Consider the following 16,992-nt stretch of genomic DNA (forward strand, 5'->3'; position numbering starts at 1 on the left):
AGAGGCAGGGCACAGCCCACAGGCTGCTAGTTGGAGAACTCTTGTGCAGAATTCAGTGTTTACAAATTCTGCACCACTTAAGCATTTCTAATGCCCGATTATTGTGAGTTTAAGATGAGTTTCGTTATCAATGCAATATTGCACCAAGGACTGAAATTGATTCCCAGTTCAGAAATTGTGTAAATTTGCAATTCCAGGAGGTTGGTGACATACAAGATATACTGAAACACTTCACACTAGAGTATTTTCAAAAGGTTCTACCAATAAAGTGACCAGAGCAACGGTACAGACCAGATGACCCCCAGGTGTCCTCCCTAAAGTATTCTACTTCTCTAGTCTAGGGAGAACACAAAGGCACTGGCCATCTAATTAAAACTGTGTAGGCTCAGAGAGAAAGAAATATATCAAATATACTGATCAACTAGAATCAAAACCACACACTTCATTTCTTGCTCTACCGACAATGTGAATTTTATGTATAATTTTTAGATTCCAAAAGTGGATAAAATGACTTAAAAAAAATTTGAGATCTGTTTGAGCGTGTTTGAATCTCCTGTTCGTTTCCTTCTAGAAAGATTTGATAAAATTTGGCTTCAAGCCTCCAACAAAAGCATTCTACTTCATCATAAATACAAAGATGATCCTACAGAATAGGCAGAGAAAGCTATTTATAAAAGCATCCCTTCAAGCAATCAACTTGATGTATGAGGATGTTCTCCTAGCTAGGAAAAGCCGCACTGCGATGGATATGTAGACAGCCCAGATGCTGTTATCCGTGCAGCCCCTCCTCTCCAACATGAACAAAGCACCAGAGGCAGACCACAGTCCATTTGGCCCTTCCTGAAAACACACAGGAGAAAAGCAAGACTGCCAAACAGGCACACAGATCAGTGTTAGAAAAGTGTTAGGTTCAGATGTAAGAAAGCCTGCACACACCAAAGTGAGAAAGAAACGTACTTGTGACAGAAGGCCATAATCCAGGAACAGGAAAGAAAAGTTGTGACCTCTCATGTAGTGAACCAGAGTCCGGTAAGCAAGTAATGGCAAAACAGACGGGTATCACAGTGGGGCAAAAGCAGAGAGAGAGGATGCACAAAGCCCATCCATAATCCACTGCCCCTAGCCATGCTATGACTTTGACAAAAGGTGTCACTGTGTTTTGATAGCTGGTGATCCTGCAAGACTTCATGGTGTCACCACCATGAGATTCAACTGATACTGCCCATGAGGATCTGGAAAACCTGAACTACAAATAATTTGGTGAAAGAAATGAATACACGAATAAATTTTTCTACGGTTAAAATACATATATATTAACTAAATAAATTCAGATCTTTCTATGTTGTTTCAAAGCCAAGATCATCGATGTTAATATATAATTCGTTTAAAAACAAGCAACACAAATTTGTAATTCATTTCCCCATTCTACACAACCAGGAAGGGAGTTTCCTCTTACCTGATAAAAGAATGGCTGAAAAAGCCAGTAAATGGGCTGCACTTTAAAACTATTCTTATTTTTCAGTTTCATATTCAGCTTGCCAAGTTGAGGAGATTCATTTTGCTCATGAACACTACTTAAGCAGAAAGGCGAGCCAGCTACATCCCAAACAGAGTTTCAACCTTCCTGTTGAAACACTACTGAAGTCACCAGCCACAATACAGAGTTTTTAGGCAGGTAGTACACTTTTGGAACAGCTTTATCACTTAAAAGCTAAGATATTTTAATGAGCTGCACAAATTTATCTTCCACTACCTCAAAGACAGAGGAAAACAAGCACAGCAGAACCAGCAAACACAGTTACCAATTTAAATCAAATATTTGTAAAATCATTTACAGTATCTTTCCAATCTAAGAATCTATTTTTTTCACAAACAACAGATTTTTCCAGCTGAGATGCGCGTGGCTGATAGACACCGTAAATCTGACAGAGCTATTGGAGAGCAAGCAGCAGGGTTGCTCTGCACAGAGACTGCTGTATAAGCCAGCTTCCCCGCTGAGGGAGGAAGCAAACTCAACATCAGCTCACTCTGGGACCCAACTGCATGTTCAGCCCAGTCCCAGAAAAGAACATGTCATCTCCAGCCTCAGTAAGACCTTTTTTTCTCTTCCAAGATGCATTTTCTCATTTTGAGGAGAGTTACATTAAAAATGTCAGCCCCCTGTGCACTAGAGACCACGCCAGCAATGAATTCCAAAAGACTGCAATTTTTTTCCTATAAGCAAAGCATTTCTACAAACATTAGGAGAACCATAAATACAAGTGAAGCTGCAAAGAAATGCTGATCTAATGATCAAATCATCAAAACACCCTATTGCTCTGCGGAAGAAAAGATATCTAATTCCATTAATGACTTGGAACACACTAGGGAAAGATGACATCACAGAAAGAGACCAGCAACAAAAACTTACGTTGCCAAAACTCGTTGCTTGTCTTCATCTCCTCCTCCCTCACTCTGACAAGTAAAATCCAGAAGATACCCATGACACTCAGTACCACTCCACACAAAAACCTGACACCTATAAGCAAGACAGGAACTCCAGCAAATCCCAAGACAGCAAGGAAAGTGTCTCTTTTTTCCTGTTCCCTGGAGAGATCTCACTTGTGTCCATGTCCTTAAGCATCATTACTGTCTGATTCTGTTCTCCATTTAAGACAATCGCTTCATAGAGAGAAGGGAAGAAAAAGCAAGAAATAAACCCATAGGTTTGGGGTTTTTTAAAAAAAAAAAAATAGGTACAGCAGAAATAATTAAACACTTCAACTTCTCTAAAATATACCTTTGTTTACAAATAAATGAGGGATTTAAAGTTTTGTGGGCCCAACAGCTAACCAAGTCATCTTTAACGTAGCTACTTGCATTGTTTATTAAAAAAGCTTCCTTTTCTAGCAGTATCACTTAATACAGACTAACTACAGTTCTGCCTAACTTAGCATAACACAAATACAACACGCCTCCAAATTATATTACTATATAGATTTGCACAACAGATTTCATGTTTTCCTATGCTACTCTCTACAAAAGGCTTTTTAGCCTCAGCAGTACTCTTTCCATTAACATCTTCATTGTCTCATAGCCAAGTCATAAAATTCAGATCAAGAATTATTCCTTCACAAAACTGCATCAGCCTCTAATCACTACCACGCATAGCCTTTGTTACTCTAATCCTAAACTTAAGAATTCATACCCACTTTGTTACTCTAATCCTAAACTTAAGAATTCATACCCACTCACTCTGGTCTGAGAACAACCACATGCTCCAAGTGTCCAAATCTGCTTCCACACCCATGGGTGTTTCCTTTTTTTCCCATCAGCTAATCAAATCATACAGGGAAGGCACACAATTTCACAGGACAAAGAGACACCCAAGATTTTACTAACTTTTCCTAAATGCCCTGGCATAATGTTACCTTAAGCACTTTAGAACTTTCCACTGCATGTACACAAAAACATCTCATATCACGTAACAACAAATACACACATACTTCTTTTCGCTCTCCCAGTCATATAGGATTTGTTACCAAGAAGAGAAGAAACTAAAGCAGTTCCAGTAGTTGGTCTCTAATAGAACTTTTAACCATCTCTCTAACAACCCAAATTCCCCAAACACTAGCTTAAAAAGATTTGCATTAATAAAATCTTTTAAGAGAAATGAAATTACCTTGTCTGCAACATGAGCCAGGTCCCAGTGACGAAGCCTTTCCACCACTAAGACAGCTTCAGAAAAGAGTCAAGATTGACTCTTCAGAAGTACTAATGACAAGTCACAACATGAAACACAGTTTGAGCTCTGTTATCACACCGACCCTATCCACATTAAAAAAAAAACCACAGTCAGCAAGTTATTTAAGTGCCAGGGCAAGTCATTACACGAAGCCATTGAGGGAGCTATCTGCCAGCAGGTCATAAAGCACACTATCTGCTTATGAATAGCTGCTGTTCTACTGTACATCAAAAGCAGTTTTCAACTTCTTTAATATCACTTTAATACGCCTTCAACTTTATAAAACACCGTACTTCTGGCACTAACCTTAAGTGAAAACAGTATCAAGCTTGCCTGTTTGTTTGATCTCCTGATTACAATTCAGCTAACATCATTTTCCTCTCCAATTCCCCTTAGAAGTACTCAGGGTGGGCACTTTGAACACTTGCACAGATATCGCCAGTAGAGCTGAGCAACATCCACCAATGAAATAACTTTCTGCCAGCATAGCTAGATCTACACAAGAGTATATAAAAATAACTAAAGAATCACAGTTTCATACTGCGATTATATTTGGTACTATCTCCTTGGGTACACCGTCCTACATAATGGAATACATACTTATTTACACTACCATGACTGGAAATGCCATACAAAACACTAGATCAGAAAGAAAGTTACTGGCCAGTAGTAAGGAGAAAAGCATTTTTAGCAAGGCATATCACCAAGTACACAAAAATCTAGTATCAAGGAGTTATCAAAATAAATGAAAAAAAAAAATCCAAGATAGGCCCAGGCTGGGAGGGAAAAAAAAAAAAACAACAAAAAACCACCAACCAACCAACACAGGAGGATTAGAAGAAATCACATATGATCAACAGAGCAATCAACCAGCACAGGGTGGCTAGCCAACCACTTCTCAAACAGGAAGCAGTAAAACCATTTCTGCTGCAGAAGGGCATTTGCTCTTACAATAGAAAACATTTTCATTAGGAACTGCATGCCTCACACTGTGCATGCACAGCATATTAGACAGTAAATAATAATAAAGCCTTATGCCTAGGTAATGTTTATCGTCCTACCACCTTAAGGCAAGGCCCAGGTTTTATCTGCTCTAACAAACAACTCGAGTTTCAGGCTGCTCACGGTCCACTGCATTCATGGTTCTCAGAAGCAAAGGGTTTCTCTGTAGCTAAGAAGAAATCTTGCCAAGCCTTCAGTAATTTCTCACTCAGAGCTCCAAAAGATTCCTTGAAGACCATCTCAACAGCATGGAAGGTTTAAAGGTTTTACTGTCCTTATACATTATTCCTTTCCAAAACACTTGCTGGTATATTTCCATAAAAGTCTGATCAACAAGACTATCGCACTTATTTAAGGGTACTTACCAGACAAGCTCGGCAACTAACACCCAAACAAGCTGCGCAGTCTATAAGTACATGACTATTATTCTAAAAATAAATGCAATAGCTGCCACTACTCAGGTACACTTACCAATAAAGCACGTGGGAAAACTGGCTGCTAATCAAAGACAAGACTGTTGGCAGGGTGGTCTGGACTTGCTAGCAACAGCAGCACAGTTCAGGTGCCCTTTAACCATACAGAGAAAGTTAAATTATGTGACAGAGCAGGAAAGGAAATACAATGATTGTGAGTCATGCGCTTAACCAAATGCTTTATCAATGCACCACACGATATTACAGTTACTAATTAGTGACAGCACAAAACAGTGGTGCATTAATGACAGAGAGCAATCCAAATCTTTGGGGCATATTTTCTTTTATTGATTTAGCACTTCAAACAATTTATATGCATTTTGAAATCCAAAGTGTGTCCTTAAGAAACTGTGCGGTGCTACCAGCATTCCAACTTTTCACACAAGCAAGCTGATTGTGGATGCTTTCAGATACCCCAAAACACTTCGCAGGCTTCTGGATTACTTTTTCCTTGGTCAAATGGCTCTATCACCAAGTTCCCAGTAACACCATCATTGTTCCCAACTCATTCTGCCAGCCTACTGTAAAAGATGCAATGACTGTTAAGTCTAGTTCTATGCAAAAGGAGTTTTCAGAAATGTCACAGGGATCCTATAATGCATCAAATATTTCTGCATGAAATCAGAAAGCAAGTTCCTCCCAAGTTCCCAGACTTGCAAACCCAGGTAGGGATTCAAGCTAGAGTTGAGCTTATGCCCTAAAACTAGAATTCAGCACTCCACAAGCTCAGCTGCAACCAGGACAACTGATCCACTTAACTGATCTCAGCTGGTTTACAGGAACTCCGATTTTGTACTTGCAAGTCATCACCATCATCAACTGCTTTATTCCCATGCCTTTCTCTGCCATGACATCAGCACAGAATTTTGTATAGCTGAAGAATGAACAGTTTGGAGTAACTATGAAACTTAAAAACTAAGCAAGGAGAAAAAAAGCCTAATTTCTTAGCTAAGTTCCCTGACATAGTTCACTCTCCCAGTATTTCTGCCAAAACAGTGAGCAGTCAATAAATAAGCTGCCCTTCTGCGTGTGTGGTCACAACCTAATTCAATCACAAACCAAGTTAAAATAGTTACAACTATGAAGGACTCCAGTTATCAAGCATGTAACAGAGCTTAGCAGCAATTAGAAGATCAAATAAACAACTTGGCAATCAAACAAGCAGACTAGAAACACAGGTTTTACACAGTTCACAAACTGGTGAGCTACATGGAACTAACAAATCACAAGTCTGCCTGTGCTCACACGGCTCTTTAGATAAAAACTGAGACATGAAGCTTAGGGAGAAAAATTCAGTAAATTGGAAATTTCAGTTTTTCATCGGAGGCTTCTGCCTGCCTATGCATTCACCTGAAAAGGCTGTACCACAGCAGAAAATGTGCTTTCTGCCAGTCCTGTCTATTCACTTGCCGGACCAACTCCAGTCACTCTATGACATTATACCACTAAATTTAAATGAAAATATAATACTATAGTTTAGACGATTATCCCAAACCCTGGGCACCTTAATAATGTGATAAAAGCAATCCAATTTACAAACTGCATTAAAATCACTTTTTTGGGATCTCTGCCAGTTTTATCTGACCACTATTATCTAAGAAATACACCTCCAACTTTTAAAAAAGATCAATATTCCTCTTCCGCAGCACAATCAATCTGAGCCTGCTCAATGAGAGCATATTCCACAATCTCAAAGCTGTCCCTTAATTAATTATGAGGAAGGAATAAATCAAATAGCTTTTAATGCCACACTACTACAACAACGGCCAGAGAGCTGAGACGCAGTCCTAGGTCACTTCAGACTTAATTGCTGGCAACACCATAGCTCCATTAAAGAGAAAGAGAAGTAACATGTACATACCCCAAAGCATCAGTGCCACTGACTCCTACTGAGACAGCTCCAAAGCCAGCAAAACCTGCACCACATTCTGCCTCCAGATCACTTTAAAATGGAGTTACAACATGAAAACCAGCGAGTCTCAAGCTTCTCCACTGTCACTCTGAGCACTTCAGCCCTCGGACAGCCCACGGATATACAATATAAGAAACTTCAAGTAAAAAGATCCACAAGCTCCAAGAACTTACTAATCTCGGCCAACCACATTTCAGCAGAGGACCCCACAGCAAACTAAACAGCCAATCTCTCCCTCTGCCATTTCTGCATTTACCTGGCATGCCATTCTTCCTTAACTGATCCAGGCTCTCCCCAAATTAGATTTCATTACTTGCACTCAAAACTGTTATAACCATGTAAAACCAAAGGGAGGCGGGGCAGAGACTACTTCCAGCCGGCTCTAATCAGGTTAGGAGGTCTTAATCTTCTGGTCAAAGATTTTACTGCTTCAGCATGATTTTTAAGATCAAGTCATAAACTGAAGTCGCCAGAGGGCACTAACGCTTCTACCTAATGGCAAATGCACTCCTTCAATTAGGAAGGCTGATAATTACATCGACATCAGCATGTATATTTTATCTGGATTGAACTTCAGCCAGCTTGTTCTAATCTGTGATCAAATCTCACCTACATGCTGATGAGGCACTGAGCTACATTAACTGTTGTGGTAACACCTGTGATATCTGCGGGAGACTTACAGTCTCCCCACATTGACCAGAGCAAACAGGGCAGGCACACGCCTCTCCCAGTTCACTTGCAAGCTAAAGCTTACCTTGCCTAGGGAAGGTATTTGGATGCACACTTACAGATGAAATCCTGCAATAGGCATGCAGAGCAGGTCACAAGTCCAACACCTCAAATAAACAGAATAAATAACTATTCTTAAAAGTTTGCACCAAAATGAATCCTACCATAGGGGACTTCAGGCAATATCTCTCTCCACTAGAAAAAAGGGGAGGGCTTGCACTTAAGCCTCAAGTACCAACAGGTGCACTGTTCCTTAAATTCAGCATCAAATCGACTGCCACTTACATGCTTAATCGTTAACAAAGGAAGCTGCTCTCTACCACTAAGAAATAAGCAGGTTTTTAAACCACAAATACGATGCGTGTGAGGGACTGACAAGAGTGTTTTCTCTGCTGCACACCCAGAGAGTTCCTGGGGCAGGACACCACGACTTGTTGATGCACCCGATACAGTCACAAAGAGCCAAAACACAGCCTGAGTGGTGCAGCCCTAGGGAAACAAGGGGAAAGCTTCTGAGACCTGCAAGCTGCTTTTTTTTCCCCAGCCTTATGGCCCCTCAGTTCTACCTAAACTGTTCTCCTTGTAGTTGGGACTGTAAGACAACACAGGCAGGGGAAAGACAAGGGAATCCTATCCTTACTTACGGAGAGATACACAATAAGCACGGAAGCCACCACTTCCCTGCACTGAAGTTGCAGCCTTGGAAAAGCTACACTGGCAATAATGCTGGGATAGCAAGGATTCTGGGAGCATTCTCAAAGCGTCTCCGTGGCTTCAAGAATGACAGCATTTGCACCATTTGACAGTCTACAACTGACGTGGAAACCTGTAGGGAGTTTTGAAAGACCAGCTGTGAGCATATTAGAGAGCAACACACCAAACAGTAAGCCCAAGAGAATAAACATTAACTTTGTGCATGTCAGAAACGTTGTATTTTAAAACACTTAATACTTGCCCACTAGATTTCCCAGAGTTTTATTTTGTTACACTCTAAGACCCAGTGAATAGGTCAGTTTTCCTAGACAAGCTCTCCTATAAATGGAAACACAGGTGGGAAACAGTCTGCCCTTTCCTCAGCCAGCAAGCTGGTTCAGTGACCATCTTTTACACCATGCTGCTTTCTGAAAGTCACAGCAAGGAGCTCCAATGTTCAGAACATACCATGCTGCTGAATATGTCCTCCTCTTCTCCAATTTTGAGCCTCCCTTTTCTCCCTGCTTTTTACAGCTCCTCCTGATGGCACAAAGCTGCTGCCACAAGGAGTTGCAAGCCCTCTCTGACGCCCCACAACCACCTTGCTCCAGCTCGGATTTCTGACGTCCTCATTCTTGCCTGGCAGAACAATGGCTGATACCAGCTTGCCCAGAAGAAGGACTCCAACACCATTTTCCCTGGAGTCCTACGAGGCCTTTACGGATCTGTGCATTCTAAGGGACTAAACCAACAGTGTCTCCTAAAACACCCAGCTGCAACATTAAGACTCTTCTTGCTTCAGCAATCTTTTAAGGTGATCAGCTCATTAAGCAAGAAAACACAAAGCCCATAAAGCTTCTGTTCGTGCAACAAATAGTACACGTACACAGATATTAAAAGATTATTTCTACTCCAGCAGTTCCAGGTATTTAAACATAAAGGTTATTAATGGAAATGTTTTCTCCTTATTTTGAAAATGCATTTTGAAGTGTCAATTCTAACAAGGGCTGTAAAACAACACTCAAAACAGAAATACACCATGCCTTTGATGTCTTATACTTTGACAAAACGCAACCAGTTACGCTCCCCACCCCTAAAGGAAGTTTCCAACTCTGTTTTATTTATTGAATGAAAGGAGGAGCCCAAATGACTCAGTTCCAAGCAAATACAGAGGAAAAGATTAATCCCTAATCTCAAAGAAAAAAAAAAAAAATCCGGAGAAGAAACTGTTCAAGATGGAGGTGTGTCCTTATCAATTCAAATCTTTTAATATTCAAAGACATGTCAAGCAGAACATTAGCACGCTGAGACTTCATTAGCTTTCCGAAGCCATAAACACATCTATTACAAACATAATCAACTTTAAAATCAAAGTTTACATCAGGAACTGAAGCTAAAGAGTTAGCCCTTTATCTTCATATTTGTTCACTGGTGCTGAGTAGCACGAAGGTCAATGAAATATCTAAATACTGGGATTTTCAATCTGCACAGTTACCAGCAAGATGCAAGCGGAGAAGGGGAAGATCTCTCCAAAAATTCTGCACAAAGGCAGGCTTCAGTGGCAAAAAAACCCCACGTGACAGTAAAAACGACAACTCCATGAATAGGGTTAGGGGAGAGGTGTCCCCATTAGACTGAGCAATCAAACACCGTTCATCAAAATCCAATAAAACAAGTTACAAGGTAGGACATTTCCAAAGGGAGCTAACAGACACAAAGTGACTGCTGTTCATCTTCCTGCAAGGGACTGCTTGTCCCCCACCTCCACCACACCACACAAGCACTGCAGGGCAGCATACACCTCCAGTCTTGCAGGGAGGAATATTTACTTTCCTACTAGCAGGATTGCTCTTCCCATGCAGACTCTCAATACAGATGTCACCAGAGGGCACTCTTTCAACTCCAGTGACCTGGCTTTCGCAAACTTCTGAGCAAGACTGCAGACAGCCCACGCGCAGGGATGCGCAAGGACTGCAAAAAACAATAATAGTTTTGCTTCTGCAAGAGATTGCCCTTAAAAAAACAAAACACCACCAAACATCAATGAGACATAAGTATTTGTCCCAGAAGCGTGAAATATTTCTCAGAGTAACCAGAGCATTGCTAGTAAAGATCACAAGGAATTATCGACTTCTATACTATGCTATTCAGTGGTACTTGATGGTACCAATGCACTCAAGCAGTTTCGGCACCCGTGTGGATCAGATCAACTTACAGAAGCAGAGCCCAAGCCTGTACAGCCCAAGCAGAGGTGCCCATGAAGTCCTCTGGCTATATAATCATAGATACTAAGCCTTACAATAACACATCAAAAAATGCTTACACATTGTCAAGAGAAAGCTCTGGGAAACATATATTTCCCTATTTCTCACTGTTCTGTGTTTGATGCTGTTTTAAAGATGATCAACAATTAAACCATTTATATAAAGACAGTACAAAAGTATCGGTAGTGTCAGTGGTCTGTGTGTTATTTTTCATGGCCTGCTAGGACGTAATAAAGATTAAAAAAACTAGTGAGCTGCAGTTCAATTAACAAGACATGTGCATAAACCACTATAAAAAACACAACAGGCCACGAACTGCCATTTGATGTGACAGAAAGTTAAAAGCCTGTTTTTCTTAGAAACAAAACACTGACACAATACTACTAAAATCAAGTCAGCACCACAGGCAGGCAGTGACAAGAAAAGTAAGAAAATAATCATTATGCATTCTATGACATTTTCCAGTCTCGAGAAAAGCTCAAGAACCATAGAACCGCAAAACATTTGATTGCCCGCTTACCCACCTATCCCATTTGGATAAGATATAGCCTTCATTTCTTCTAACTATCCGTGACAGCAAAGCCCCTTTGTTTATAATAGGGACAAAAGGGGGGGGTTAAACAAGACGTTTGCAAAGGCACCTTCTGTCAACACAGGGATCTCTGGAAGAGATAAACACATCCACAGAATTTCACCAGATCAGTCACTACTATTAAACACAGAGGGTCAAATTAGTTCAAACTATCATCTATCATTATCACACATCTGAGTTTAAAATATATCTATACAATTGCTTTTCAAGCACCTGCTCCCAGAAAAGCAACATACCAGACCCTGCTGATGTCAAATAAACAGAATCTGTTTGCCCATCCTCTAAAGCAGATCCCTGCCTCTTACAAGGCAATGCATTCCCCGTGCTCTGAACTTACGTGGGTTTATAGAAAAGCAACGACAGGTGGTGTGGGGACCCTGGGTGCCCCCCAAACCCTGCTTGTGGGCTCCCACTGCCCCAGCACCTCAAGAGGGGCTGGCTTCCAGCCTCCTTCCCAGCTGTCCAGGACCTCACAGCTCCAGCACCCTGGAATCCCACAGCCCCGGCACCCTGGGAGGGACTGCCCAGTTAGTGGGTCCCTATGGCCCCACCACCCTGAACATTGAAATGTGACGGCCTCAGCTCCCAGGAGGGCTTCCCAGGACGCCGGTACCTGACAGCCCCGGGTACACCCCAGGACATCACGGCCCCAGCACCCCAGGAAGGACTGCTCGGTTCCTGACAGCCCCGGCACCCCAGGCACCGGGTCCCAATGGCCCCAGCACTCTGGGAGGGGCTGTCTGCAACCTGGTACCCGACAGCCCCAGCATCCTGGGAAGGGGCTGCCCGGTTCCTGATAGCCCGGGCATCCCGAGCAACGCGTCCCCAAGGCCCCAGCATCCTGGGCTCCGGGATGCCGAGAATGGGTTACCCGGTACCTAACAGCCCCGGCACCCCGGACAGAGGGTCCCCACGGCCCCAGCATGGGGCTGCCGGTACCTCGCAGCCCCAGCACCCCGGGAGGGGCTGCTCCGTCACCGGGACCCAACAGCCCGGGCATCGGATTCCACTGACCCCAACATCCAGGGAAGCGGCTGTCCGGTTCCTGAGAGCCATGGCATCTCCAGCACCAGGACTCCACGGCCCCAGCATCCCAGGAAGGGGCTGTCCAGTTCATGACAGCCTTGGCACTCCGGGCCCCGGGCCCCACAGCCCCAGCACTCCAGGCACCCAGTCCCCACGGCCCGAGCATCCCGGTCACCGAGTCACCACGGCCCCGGCGCCCCGAAAAGGGGTTGCCCGTCTCCCCCGCCCGTTCCCCGCCGGCACCACCTGCGCGACCACGGTCCCGGAGGGGCGGCCGCCCGTCTCACCTGCGGGAGGGGGGGGGCCTGGCCCCGCGCTGCGCCCCGCCCGCCACTCCGGGGCGGTGCCGCCCGCCGCGAGCACCGACACACCGGAGGGGGGGCGCACTGCGCATGCGCGATAGCGCCCAGCCCCGCCTCCTCCGCCCGCGCCGCACGGAGCTGCGCGAGCACCGCCCCCACGCGCGGGGGGGAAGCGGCGGCCTCGTTATGGGGTAAACCCCGCCCGTTTCTGAGGCCACGCCCACCTCTAACTTCTGAGCCGTCCTGCCCGCCTCTGGGGAGCCCCGCCCACCTACGGGGCGCCCCGCCCTCCACTCGAGGGGGCGTTCCCCCCCCCCCGCGTCCCACCGGCCTCCCCACGCGGAGGGAGGGGAAAAGGTCGCCCTGTCCCGGCTCGTTACCCGAGGGGATAAAGGGGAATGTGCTTGCACGTCGATTATTTTCTACAAACGTTCTGATCCCAGAGGAGCAGACACTTGGTATCTGTTAGAAACACCCGAATGTCTACCTGGAGGTGCGGATGGTTAACTTCCATCTACGAACACCCCATATCTGCTCCGAGATGCAGACAATATCATTTACTAACACCTTAATATCTGCCCAGAGATACAAACACGATATCTACACACACCCCAAAATCTGCCCCAGGATTCAGACAATATCATCGACGAACACCCAAACACCTGCCCCAAAATGCAGACACTTTATATCATCTACAGGCACCCTAATATCTACCCTGAGATGCAGACAGTGAATATCACCTACAAACACCATAATATCTGCCCCAAGACACAGACAATACCATCTACAAACACCCTGATATCTGGCCAGAGATGGAGACATATACCATCTGCGAACTCCATACCTGCCCTGAGACACAGATGGTTAATATCATCTACAAACATCCCAGCCTCTGCTGAGGGATGCAGACACTGAATCTTAAGAAAATAACAAACTCAGTAGTTAACCAACTCAGGGTTGGAAACGTGTGATGAAAGAAGAAAAGGGATATCAGATGGGGAGGAATTTGTGATTGTTTAAGGATTACCTGAAGGACATCCTTATCCTAACTGAGGATGTGTTAAAGTAGAATTGTGTAACCTAAAGGATGGATGTATTGGATAGGTATAATGATTGTATTAGCTAGGAGGGATTACAAGCATCACTTTATTATCAATAAGCCTTTTGGGTCTTCAGTAAGTGTGCTGGTTTTGTGGATCTTCCACCTAGCACCCTGCGCAGGATAAAAGCAATGACTCCTCTCTAAACAAACTACTATTGATTTCAGGAGGCAGGCTCAGGAAAGGTGTCTGGGGCAAGGAAAGGGAGTCCACACCCTCTGCCTCAAGCATTATGTTGTTAAGAAATCCATACATTGGGAAGGAATGCAGTGCAAGGAGTTCCTAGATCTCTCTCTACTCTGGCAGTCGCTGGGAAATGCGTAGCTAACAGGAGGAAAGCCAGGGAAGCTCGAGCCCAAGCAAAACACTACAAAAATTAATAGCTGGTATTTATGTATGTTCAGAATGCTTTACAAGCAGTATCTACTCTCATCAGCTTGTGAATTTACTTGTTTTCATCCTGTCATGGAGTGAGGATAGTTGCTGCTTCCTTCACATCTTTGGGAGATGGAACCAGTCGTATGTTCATGTAATCCACTGCTGCCATCCAATATAGTGCCACCAGCTACGCATTTTTAATGTGATATATATAGCCACTTGCTGGCACCCACATAGAGATGCAGACCTGTGAGAGTATAGGATATAGAGTTCCAGGATCCAGAGTACATTTGAGTAGCCCAGGCAGTACCTTTAGGTACAGTGCTGTTTTCCCCTGTCTTAATAAAGCCTTGTGCCTGCAAAGAGAACATCCTTTGCTCTTTTTTTTTTTAAATCCACAGTAATCTGGCATAGCAGCAAACTCATTTTAAACCAGGCTAAATTAAAGGAAAAGAAAATGCCTAATGCCATCCTTCTGCAAGGTTTTTGGCAGGTAGGTCAGTGAATGGAAAACCAGTTGTGGTAAACAACAGTTCTTAACGTACAAATAAGAAAAAAATATATAGGGAGAAAAGACATCTTTTTAAAAAGGAAGGAAAGACACCTCAGGAGGAGAAAAGCAAAGGTCAGTTTTGGTAAGCATAAAGCAAAGTGAAGCTCCTTCTTCACTAAAGCAGGAGACAAACTGCTTTGTCTCATAAAACAAGCTTCTCCCTATTATTTCAGTGGTAGGGGCTAGCTGACATGAATTTTGAAGGATATTTTGAGTCCTCTCATTAAATGCTTCCAGATAAACTACATAGTGGGTTGTGAGGAAGAACCAATGTCAGAAAACTAAGAGAAATTAAACAAGAGACTGCATAGTCATTCAGAATCATGGTGAAAAGCCAAGAGAGTCAGGTATTTTAAAGGTTTTGTTGTAAATACCCTTAAAAATAATCTAGAAAAGGGGCTGTACAGAAGGAGGCATTTGTAAAGGACACAAAATTACTTACGGTTGTGGGGCAGGTTGTGAAGATACTCAGAGTGACCCAGCTGTGTAGGAAGACAATATAGCGATAAATTCAATATTGACAGTCATCAATGCAATGCAGCACGTACAGGAGGAAAGAAAACAGGTTTTACATTACAGAAGGGGCTAAAACAAAGGTAACAGTTTAAGAAATACACAAGCATCTTAGGAGAAATCTCTCCTGAGCATACAGGCATCGTCATGGACGCAACATATGAAGATATGAAATGGAGAAAAACAGATGTCTTCCCATCATTTCATCTCAAAGAGAGTTTTAAAGAACAAGTGTGGAGGAGAACGTACGTTAGACTGTGAAGTTGAACTGTCCGGTTCCACTTAAGTAATGAAATACCACAGTTTACAGCTTCATGTTTCATTGCTTTTCCCCTATGATTCCAAAGTCTTTTCCAAGGTACCACCTTCCAATATTCCATTGCCCAGTCTGTACACATATTGATTTTCCCCATTATACTAAATATTCCATTTATTGCATTCATTATTAGTTGAATACTGCAGCTGTGCTGCTGAATATTCAAACCACAGGAAGCATCAGAAAGAGAGGAAATAACTAGATGAAAGCACGTGGCAAACCTGTTGGTTATAATGCAGAAAGCTGCTGTCAAAAGTAATGGGAAACCGCTGTCACTTGAGACTGGCAGCCTGCGGGGGAATGGGTTCAGAGGGCCAGACCTGAGCAGGCATGGTCATGCGAATCATGCCAAATGAATGTGGCTGAAAATCTCACAGCCCACATAACATCACGCTTGCCGCCACCACTTTCACCTGGGAGAATAAATTTAGAAAATATATTTGTCTAGCAGATAATTATTCTTCTGACTCATTATTTACTATAGAGCTCAGAAGTTATTTTTCAGACATACTTATCCTGAATTTTATTAGCAACGATTATTTATATCATTCACTGCTCAACAAAGAAGCCACAATCCTCTGCAAGGGTGTACCTACCTTCACCACAGATAGAAACCCCTCAAACTATATAGGATATAACATTTCCTTTTGAAAGCAACAGCTCGCTATCTACCAATTGAGAGGTGAAAATTTATCCGTGTATTTGTAATTTTGCAGATCAAAACCATTTCTCCATTAGGCAACATAAACTGTGTGGGCTTCAGACACAAACTGCAATACTTTCACAGGGGCAGCGACAATGAAATGTTGGGACTGCAATCTGAAGCACTTGCTATTGTAAAAGCAGTCTATAAAAATGCCATCAGAGTACAGTCACTGTTTATTGTACTTTCATTAACAGGCAACAGAATAAGCATTTTAGACTAAAAAATGTCAGTCATTTTAATGTAACCAGCTTTACTGGTATAGATTACAATAAAAATTATCCTAAGGATTTTAAGGAAAACACAGATACTATTGTATTTGATTACAACTGATCATATCACGCTGCATATGAAGCTCTGTGATTAAAAGCATACATTAGTATAAAATCAAATTAATTGTGTTACCTTTCAGCCAAGCTTCCTGAATGCTGCAGAAAAGGTACTTCTTAATCTTGTTTTGGTAACTAATGATTTGAAAGAGCATAGCTTGCATTTTGGCATCTAGTTAGCACTTCATTAATTGCTAATTAGTGGGTACTAAGCAAAGTCCTTCTAGCGTTGCCTGAATCTAGTAACAGTTATTATCATAAAAAATTATTAGTTAAAATCACTTTGATATGAGATGTCCCGACCACATATCTGCCAAAGAACATAGTTTCCTAAGGGATGAAACTATAGTAGAAAAATGTTTTATTTCCATAACCTGTAAGTG

At 42.8% G+C, this 16,992-nt stretch overlaps 1 protein-coding gene across 5 annotated transcripts in view; it reads right to left on the minus strand.

Moving 5' to 3' along the window:
- RALGPS2 (Ral GEF with PH domain and SH3 binding motif 2) overlaps positions 1–12,808 on the minus strand; it is a 116,538-nt gene extending 103,730 nt beyond the window's left edge. For 4 of the 5 annotated variants that reach the window (XM_054072711.1, XM_054072709.1, XM_054072710.1 and 1 more), the window contains exons 1-2: positions 12,703–12,796; positions 11,322–11,459 (exon numbers count right to left, since the gene is read on the minus strand). The gene's annotated coding sequence lies outside the window, so the exon portion shown is untranslated. Of the gene's footprint in view, positions 1–11,321; positions 11,460–12,702 lie in introns of all 5 variants that reach the window. The other variant, XM_054072706.1, reaches the window with a different exon arrangement.
- Between the last annotated feature and the right edge of the window lie 4,184 nt (positions 12,809–16,992).

Source organism: Cuculus canorus, chromosome 8, assembly GCF_017976375.1.
Source record: "Cuculus canorus isolate bCucCan1 chromosome 8, bCucCan1.pri, whole genome shotgun sequence".
NCBI classification, from domain to species: Eukaryota; Metazoa; Chordata; class Aves; order Cuculiformes; family Cuculidae; genus Cuculus; species Cuculus canorus.